Below are 10,047 nucleotides of genomic sequence, written 5' to 3' on the forward strand. Positions count from 1 at the left end.
CTGGGCTTCAAGCTCCAGGGCGCCGGTCGAAGGAGAAATGCTGGACGGAGAAGTACTTGCCTCCGCTGGGCTAAAGCTGGTTGACGCGCCAAGCAGCAGCAGCGACGAGCCTGAGGAGGAGCGGCTGCTGTAGAAGCTGCTGTCACTCTACCGCGCCTAACAAGCCAAGCTGGCGTCCCGCGAAGCACTTGTCACGAAGGCGGGAGTTGACATTGAGAAGCGCGCGGAGGAGCTCTGGGGCCTTAGGCAGGAAGCTCTCCGGTCCTTGGCGGAGGAGCGGGAGCAACTTCTCGAGGAGCGGAAAGCCTTCCTCCTCGAGAAGGCTGAAGCTGAAGAGAAGCAACGGCTTGTCGCCGAAAATCTATTTGCGCAGGAAGGAGACTTGGCGCAGCGCAAGGTCAATCTTGACAGCCACAAGGAGGAGCTTGCCGCGCGCGAGCAAGCAATTGGCGGGGCTCTCAAGGAGGGAAAGGATGCCGCCGCAGCTGCCGAGGCCGCCAAGAAGGAGCTGGAGACAAAGGTGGCGCTGCTGGAAGCCGATCTCCGGGCGAGCGGCGAGGAGCTTGCCGTGCTCAAGCGTGAGCGCGAGAAGGACGCTGCCGCTCATGGTGAGCTGCAGGGTCTTCTCGCTGAGAGGAGCAAGGAGCTCAGCGCCGCCAAGGATTCCAATGCCGATCTCAAGCTGAAGCTGGCCACTTTGACTCAGACGCTGGACGACACCAGGGAGCGAGAAGCGGCCTTGTCGGAGAAAATCAAGGCCGACGAGGCGCTGCTGGCAAATGCTGCTGCCGCTCAGGATACTCTCAGGGAGACTGTGGAGCATTGGACCGAGGGTCTTGTGGATGCTGCCGCGGCCATCGACAAGGAGCTGGCGCTGCTGGGGATGGAGGATTTCGGGTACTCCTCCGATGAGCACCTCCAACCCAGCGCCAAGCTCAGCTTGTTCTTCGATGGCGTGGCGACGGCCCTCCAGCGACTCCGGGAGAAGATCCCAAAGCAGCTGGCCGACGAGTCGCGCAAGATCTGCGCAGGGGCTCTCCAGAAGGTGCTGGTGAAGGTGGCCTTTCGCAATCCAGGCCTCAACCTCACCAACGTCCTCAGGTCCTTGCCGCCGGATGCCGATATGGAAGCGCTCAAGGCCCTTGTCGCACCCATTGTGGACAAGGTGAGCGGAATCAAGAGGGTTGAGGGCGATCGCGTACACTAGGCCGCCCATTTTCTCTTTTCCTTGTCGCTGCTGGTCATGTCATGAAAACAATCTATTAGAGCCGCGACAAGTTATCTTGTAATATGACTCTATTTTGGATCTCAATTTCTATGTTATTTCCTTTACTCGATTCCTTCCTATGTACGTTTTTACCGTACGCTTTTAGGGAACTTGTCGGCGTAGGCACCCTTGCCGCGAGCGCTGAGTGCAGAACGTCAGCAGCCTGCTGGCGGTGCCGCTGCCGACAAGAAACCTTGTCGCAACTAGTCGCAGCTCACTTAAGTTGTTGAGCGGACTCGAAACAAAGTAAGGGTGCAACTAGCTACGAGTTGGTTCCTCCGCGCACAGGTTTTCCATACAAAGCAAGGTCGTTCGAGGAAGATAACTCAAAAATTTAAAATTGATTGCTCAAACTTTGGCAACTTAGCTTTTCTGTCGTTTTCTTTCCTGTAAGGCGAACACTTCCTTGAACGACGCCTGGTCCACACCATTATCTCCTCCCCCCCCCCCCCCGGCAAACTTGTGCGCGAGGGGACTTCCTTCCTTTGAGAAAGAGAAAGCAGAGAAAATAATGATATGAAGCCTTATGGCTCGTTACTGCTTACCGGGGGTATGTGCTGCACAAATCGTCAGATACATGCATGCAAAGAAATATAGAAAGCATGAAATTGACAAGATGTGCAAAGCACATGAGCTTTACTTATGCACGGGATCTGTGTCCGGCTTTGTACAAAGGATTACATGCAACATCGGCAAGACTTGTACAAAAGTTGGTTGCCGAAACAGGTTCCGGCAACCGCGCCTTACGGGTAAAACTTACGAAGATGCTCAATGTTCCAGGAGTTACTCACCGGAAGGCCATCTTCGGTCTTAAGGCGGACAGCGCCAGGCCTAGTGACTCGTTTCACCCGGTAAGGGCCTTCCCACTTCGGCGTCAACTTGTTGGAATTCTTGGCGGACTGAACGCGCCGAAGAACAAGGTCGCCTTCCTCGAGACTTCTGGCATTAACTTTGCGGCTATGGTAGCGGCGCAAAGCTTGCTGGTATCGAGCAGCTCGTACAGCAGCCTGAAGACGGTCCTCCTCAAGGAGCAGCGTGTCGTCTTGTCGCAGCTGCTCTTGCTCAAGCTCATCATAAGCGAGCACTCGAGGTGACCCATGGGGAGAACTGCCTCTGCTCCATAGACTAGAGCAAAAGGCGTCTGGCCGGTGGATCGATTTGGTGTCGTCCTGACCGACCAAAGAACCACCGGCAGCTCCTCAATCCAGTTCTTTCCGCACTTGCGCAGCCTGTCGAAAGTCCTGGTCTTGAGCCCGCGCAGCACTTCAGCATTTGCCCTCTCCGCTTGACTGTTGCTTCTTGGATGAGCAACAGAAGCGAAGCAGACCTTGGCGCCAAGATCTTGGACGTACTGCATGAAGGTGCGACTCGTGAATTGTGTGCCATTGTCGGTAATGATCCTGTTAGGGATCCCGAAACGGCAAACAATCGACCTGAAGAACTTGACTGCTGACTGTGCTGTCACCTTCCTCACTGGTTCCACTTCCGGCCACTTTGTGAACTTGTCGATTGCAACATACAAGTACTCAAAGCCCCCGACAGCTCGGGGAAAGGGGCCAAGGATATCGAGCCCCCAGACCAAAAATGGCCAGGATAAAGGGATCGTCTAGAGAGCTTGAGCTGGCTGGTGTATCTGCTTGGAATGGAACTGGCATGCTTCACACTTGGTTACTTGTGCAGTTGCATCCTGGAGGGCTGTCGGCCAAAAGAAACCTTGCCGGAATGCTTTGCCGGCAAGTGCTCTTGCGCCAATGTGGTGAGCACATATGCCTCCATGTATCTCTGCCAACAGCTTTTGTCCATCTTCCCGGTGAATACACTTCAATTTCACACCGTTTAGTCTTCTTTTGTACATTGTGTTGTCGACACACTGGTACATACTTGACTGTCGGGCTACTCTTTCCGCTTCTTCTTGCTCTTCGGGAAGTTATCCTGTCTGAAGGAAACGGACAATCTGTTGTGCCCATGTCGGAGCTTGCGGCTCGACAACAAGGACTAAAGGCACATCTGCTGCTGGGGGAACATCCGCTTCTACGGTGAGTTCCTGCGGCTCAGCCGGAGCTTGACGTTCCCCGGCAAGCTTGCCGGAGCAAAACTTGTCAGGAGCGTCTGCTTCAACGGAACAAACCCTAAGGCTCGCCGGAGCAGACTGCTCCTCGGCACACTTGGCGTCGATCTTGGGGACCTTCTTGGCGGCGGCTTCGGGGAGCTCTGCCGGAAAATAGTCACCAGAAATCAACTTCCTCTTCTTGCTCTGTCCAGTTGATGGTGTTACAGACGGTTGAGTCAGCTTGAGCACAAAGATCCCTGGTTCCACAGGTAACTTAAGTGCGGCGCACTTTGACAGGCCATCGGCAATGTCGTTCTGAGCTCTTGGAACGTGTTCCATCTGTATGTCGTCAAAGTGCTCTTCTAGCTTTATCACTTCATCAACGTAAGCTTCCATCAACGGACTCTGATAATTCTTGTTCACTTGGCGGACGACAAGCTGTGAGTCACCCCTGACAATGAGCTTCTTTATCCCAAGGTCTGCCGCGATCCTGAGACCAGCAAGCAAGCCTTCATACTCTGCCGTATTGTTTGTTGCTTGCTCCTTGGGAAAGTGCATCTGGACTACGTACTTGAGGTGCTCTCCGGTGGGTGCGACAAGCAGCACACCCGCACCGATGCCTTGCAGCGAGAAGGCACCATCAAAATACATCAGCCACTCTTTGTTTGCTTCCTTGACGGGGATGCTCGTCTCCGGAATTTCTTCATCTGGTGTTGGCGTCCATTCTGCTATGAACTCTGCCAACGCTCTGCTTTGGATAGTTGAAGCGCTCTCAAACTTAAGGCCAAAGCTTGACAGTTCTAGTGCCCACTCGACAATCCTGCCTATTGCTTCTGGATTCTGCAGTATCCTCTTCAGCAGAAAACGAGTGACGACTGTGATCTCATGTGCTTGGAAGTAATGGCGCATCTTTCTCGAGGCCATGAGAAGGCCGAAAAGCAATTTCTGCACACCAGAGTACCTTGACCTAGCCCCCCTGCAAAAGGGAACTGACAAAGTAAACTGGGCGATGCACCATCCTTTTGTGCATCTTCTCATGCGCCTGCGCAGATCCATCTTTGTCGGGAACAGAGCTTGCCGGTGAAGCCCCCTGCTTGTCGCTGGATGCATCTGCCGGGGTTGCTGGCTCATCATCTGCCTCCCTCTCCGCTACTAACGCAGCACTAACCACTTGATTGGTTGCCGCTATATATAGCAGCAACTTCTCTTGTGGTTTAGGTGCGACAAGTGTTGGAGTGGAGGACATGTATCTCTTCAAGTCCTGCAGCGCAGCCTCTGCTTCCGGAGTCCATTTCATTGGACCTGCCTTTTTCAATATTTTGAAAAAGGCAGGGCGCGCTCAGCAGACCTAGAGATAAACCTGCTCAGAGCAGCTATGCAACCGGCAAGTCTTCGTACATCCTTGATGTGCTTTGGTGCTTCAATCTGCTCGATGGCCTTGATCTTGTCGGGATTGGCTTCAATTCCTCGCTGAGACACGAAGAACCCGAGAAGCTTGCCGGAAGGGACCCCAAACACACACTTCTCGGGGTTAAGCTTGAGGTTGATCTTGTGCAGATTTACAAAGGTTTCATCTAAATCTTGAATCAGAGTCGTCTTGTCCTTGCTCTTGACCACTATGTCATCCATGTAGGCTTCCACATTTCTGTGCATTTGCGGCTCAAAAGCGTGGTGGACTACCCTTGCAAATGTTGAACCAGCATTCTTCAAACCGAAAGGCATCCGTACGAAACAGTACGTGCCACACGGGGTGATGAATGCGGTCTTTTCCTCATCCTCTTCTTCCATGAAGATCTGATGATATCCTGAGTATGCATCAAGAAATGAAAGCAAGTCACATCCGGCCGTGGAGTCAACAATCTGGTCGATGCGCGGCAAGGGAAATGGGTCTTTGGGACAAGCTTTATTGACATCGGTAAAGTCGATACAAAGCCTCCATTTCCCGTTGGCTTTGCGCACGACAACAGGATTGGCCAACCACGTAGGATGGAGCACTCCTCTGACAAGGCCTGCTGCTTCCAACTTCTTTATTTCTTCTGCGATGAATTCTTGGCGCTCCACTGCCTGTTTCCTGACTTTCTGCTTGACGGGCCGCGCATGAGGACAGACGGCCAGGTGGTGCTCAATTACATTCCTGGGAACACCGGGGATGTCAGACGGTTGCCACGCAAACACATCGACGTTCGCCCGCAGGAAAGCAATGAGCGCGCTTTCCTATTTAGGGTCGAGAGTGGCACTGATGGAGAAGGTACCACCAGTGCCGTCCTCCTTGGAGGACACCGTCTTGGTCTCCGATGGAGCTACCATTGCCTTCTTACACTTGTCGGTGGAGCTCGATGGTGCGTCCTCAACAGTAGCGCAGCACTCCGAAGAGGTGCGCTTGCCGGAGTGGGCATTAGAACGCTTCCCGGTAGATCTTGTCGGCATAGATAAGGGCATCCTTCTTGTCGCTAGGGACAGAGATGACACTTATCAGGCCTGGCATCTTCAGCACGTTGTATGCATAGTGAGAGGCTGCCATAAATTTGGTGAGTGCTGGGCGGCCGAGTATCCCATTATAAGGCAATGGAAAGTCAGCGACGTCAAAAGTGACCCTCTCAGTTCTGAAGTTCAACTCGCTGCCAAATGTCACCGGCAACGTGATCTTCCCCTTCGGCTTGCTCCTTCCCGGATTGATTCCTTGGAACGTGCCAGTCTCTTCGAGCTCGCTATCAGGGATCTGGAGTTTCTGGAGTACCGCAGAGGAGATCAAGTTCAAGCCGGCCCCACCGTCAACTAGCATCTTAGTGACCTTGAGGTTGCGGATAGTTGGTGAAACGAACATCGGTAAACACCCGACCGCAGTTATGCGATCAGGGTGGTCCTCAATATCAAAGATGATAGGCGTGCTGGACCATTTCAGAGACTTGCGTGACTCGACGGGTGGTTCCGCTGCATTGACTTCCCGCACCCACTGCTTGAGCTGGCGGTGTGAAGTATGCAGAGAAGCACCGCCGTCAACGCACATGACCTCTGTGGCTTTCTGGAACTCCTGCTCATCGGTCTCGTCATCATCCATATCTTCATCGTCGTCGTCATCTTCATCCTTGTCGCGTCCGCGGGGAGGTCTGTCTCCTTGCCGCTGCTTGGCCTTGCCGCGGCGTCCCCCTCGGCCGGGACCCTTCTTGCTGGCTCCTCCAGCACCTTCCTGGGCTTTCTCCTTGTTGCGTCGCTCGTATTCAGCCTTTTGCTATTCCACAAGCTGCTCGACCTTCTTACAGCTCTGGAGGTCATGGCCCTTGGTGCGGTGGATCTTGCAGTACTGCTTGTTGGTGCCGTCCTGCTTGTCGGCGACCGCCACAGCCTGGCAGTTGTTACCACCGGAGCTACCAGCTTTGGCTTTCTTGGCGCCACCTCCGTTGCCGGACTGCTCAACGACTAGCACAACTTTTCCTTTCTTCTTCCTGTTGTTCCGCCGTCGGTTTTTCTTTGCTGGGGCGGTCCCCTCACTATCTGATCCTGCTGCTTCAGTATTCTCTCCGGGGAGTTTCCTCCCCTCCTCAGCACGCGCACACTTGTCGGCCAGGGCATATAGCTCACTGACGTCTCTGATCTTGCACATCGCCATCTCCTCCCGCATCCTGCGGTTCCGCACGTTCTGATGAAACACGCTAATTACCGCGGCAGGGTGGACATCTGGGATGTTGTGCTGTACGCGGCTGAATCTCTGAATGTACTTGTGCAGGGGCTCTCCTTCCTTCTGGGCGAGCAGATGAAGGTCGCTTTCTTGGCCAGGAGGCTTGTGGCCGCCTGTAAAGGCACCGACAAACTGATGGCATAGATCGGCCCAAGAGGATATGGAGTTGTCTGGCAAGTGCATGAGCCAGGATCTGACGTTGGGCTTGAGTACTAGTGGGAAGTAGTTGGCAAGGATCTTGTCGTCCCGTCCCCCGGCAGCTTGCACCGCGATGGTGTAGATGCTGAGGAATTCCGACGGATGCATCTTGCCGTCGTACTTCTCTGGCACGTCTGGCTTGAAATTCTTCTTGCTGGGCCACTGGACTTGCCGCAGCTCACGAGTGAACACAGGGCAACCTACCGCGTACGGCAAGTCGCCTGGTTCCCCTGGCGCATGCATGTCGACAGAGGGCCCAGCGTGCTGGTCAGATTGACGCCGTGCTTCTCTTCGGCGCTCGATGCGAGTACGAGCATCTGCTTGCTGTCGTTCGTGAAGAACTTGGCGTTGATCGCGACGAGATCGTGGATCCGATAATGCGGTGGAGTCGCTGTCGAGGTGGACCCGGCGAGTCGGCGATCTTGGCCTTCGGGGTGGAGAGTGCACGGTGGTTGCACCCCCACCGATTCCGTCGCCATCGGCTCGCGCCTGGCAGTCCTGCTGCGGCAGCGACGTACTCGGCAGTCGCGGAGTGTCGCCGTTGGCGAAGCCGATGAGACTCTGAATGGTGGCCCTCCATTGGTCGGTCTTGTCCGCCGTTGGAGGGTAATCCAAGAGCAGTTGAGCTCGCGCTAAAGCTTCTGCTGGAGTGGTGGGCGGTAGTGGCGAACGGTGCGAGGAGCGGGATGTGCTCGGACTTCTAACTATGTTAGAAGGAGCAGTATCCCGTCCAGGCGACCGTGTCTTGCTCGCGCCAGCACGTTGGCGTGCATGCTGGTCTTGAGCACCCCGAGATCCACCAGCTCGATCTTGGTCCAACAAACATATGGTACTGCGAATACCATGACGTTGTCGGTCTTGCGCCTCCTGAGATGGGCGCAGAACATGTACGGACACCGAGGTCTGCGCAGCCTTGTCCTTGGACCTGGCATCACCGTGCGCTCCCTCGTCGGCGTCAGTTCTTCCGCCGGCGTCTACCCCACCACCCGCTTGCTCCGGTGGCGGTGGAATCGACGCGGATGGAACAGCTGCCTCCGAAGCCTTCTTCTTCGGTGGCATGTCGATGAAGAAGATGAAGATCTAGCTCGCGTGAACGCCGGACCAGGTTCACACAATCTCGACGCCCCCTACCTGGCGCGTCAAAGATGTCAGGGAAACTGATCCACGAACACCTATGGGACCGGCGGACCGAGCCCCTTTCGGTTCGGCGGGGGGCGGAGATTGCACGAAGAGCAGATCGAGGCGAAGCACGCGAGCGGTTTACCCAGCTTCGGAGCTCTCCGGAGAGATAATACTCCTACTGCTGCTTGTCTGATTGTATTGAGTTCTTGCTCGGGAGCGTTGAGTGCTACAGTACACTCTAGCTGCTAACGTGTCACGCCCAATATGCGACCCTATCCAAAAGGAACTCGAAGGTCCCACCAAGGATGGACCCGCATATTGAAACGCTTTTGCAAGGTGGATATCATTACATCAACATTACATAATAGATGGGGATACATACATAAGGCATACAATGCCACAAGAATACAACATCACAATACATAAGAGCATCATCCGACTACGGATGAAACACAAACAGAAACTCAAACGACATCCACCCTGCTAGCCCAGGTTGACGATCTGGAACCTATCCCCTGATCGAAGAAGCAGAAGAAGAACTCAACGCAAGCAAACATCGCTCTCGCGTCATGATCATCGCATAACCTGTACCTGCAACTGTTGTTGTAGTAATCTGTGAGCCACGAGGACTCAGCAATCCCATTACCATGGGTGTCAAGACTAGCAAAGCTTAGGAAAGGAAGGGGTAAAGTGGTGAGGTTGCAGCAGCGACTAAGCATATATGGTGGCTAACATACGCAAATAAGAGCGAGAAGAGAGCAAAGGAACGGTCGTCAACTAGCAATGATCAAGAAGTGATCCTGAACTCCTACTTACGTCAAACATAACATAGAAACCGTGTTCACTTCCCGGACTCCGCCGAGAAGAGACCATCACGACTACACACGCAGTTGATGCATTTTAATTCAGATCTGGTGTCAAGTTATCTACAACCGGACATTAACAAATTCCCATCTGCCTATAACCGCAGGCACGGCTTTCGAAAGATTATACCCTGCAGGGGTGTCCCAACTTAGCCCATGACAAGCTCTCGCGATCAACGAAGGAATAGACCTTCTCCCAAGAAGACCCGATCAGACTCGGAATCCCGGTTTACAAGACATTTCGGCAATGGTAAAACAAGACCAGCAAGACCGCCCGATGCGCCGACAATCCCGATAGGAGCTGCACATATCTCGTTCTCAGGGCAACACCGGATAAGCTAAGCGTACAGGAACCGACGTAACCCAAGTTGCCAAGGGATGGCCCCGCATGGTGCTCTAGTTTGGACCAACACTTAGACAAGCACTAGCCCGGGGGGGCTGTAATAAAGATGACCCTTGGGTTAATTACTCCCAAGGGAAATATAGGTGGTGGTGAGGCAAATGGTAAAAGTCAATGTTGGGCCTTGCTGGAGGAGTTTTATTCAAAGAGAACTGTCAAGGGGGTCCCATAAATCACCCGACCGCGTAAGGAACGCAAAATCCGGGAACATAACACCGGTATGACGGAAACTAGAGCGGCAAGAGTGGAACAAAACACTAGGCAAAAGGCCGAGCCTTCCACCCTTTACCAAATATATAGATGCATTAATAATATAAGAGATATTGTGATATCCCAACCAAAATCCTGTCCACCATGGAGAAATCTTCAACTTCACCTGCAACTAACAATGCTATAAGAGGGGCTGAGCAAAGCAGTAACATAGCCAAACAATGGTTTGCATAGGAAGGGTGTCAAAGGTTAGAGGTTCAT

Source organism: Triticum aestivum, chromosome 7B (assembly GCF_018294505.1).
Source record: "Triticum aestivum cultivar Chinese Spring chromosome 7B, IWGSC CS RefSeq v2.1, whole genome shotgun sequence".
Classification (NCBI taxonomy): domain Eukaryota; kingdom Viridiplantae; phylum Streptophyta; class Magnoliopsida; order Poales; family Poaceae; genus Triticum; species Triticum aestivum.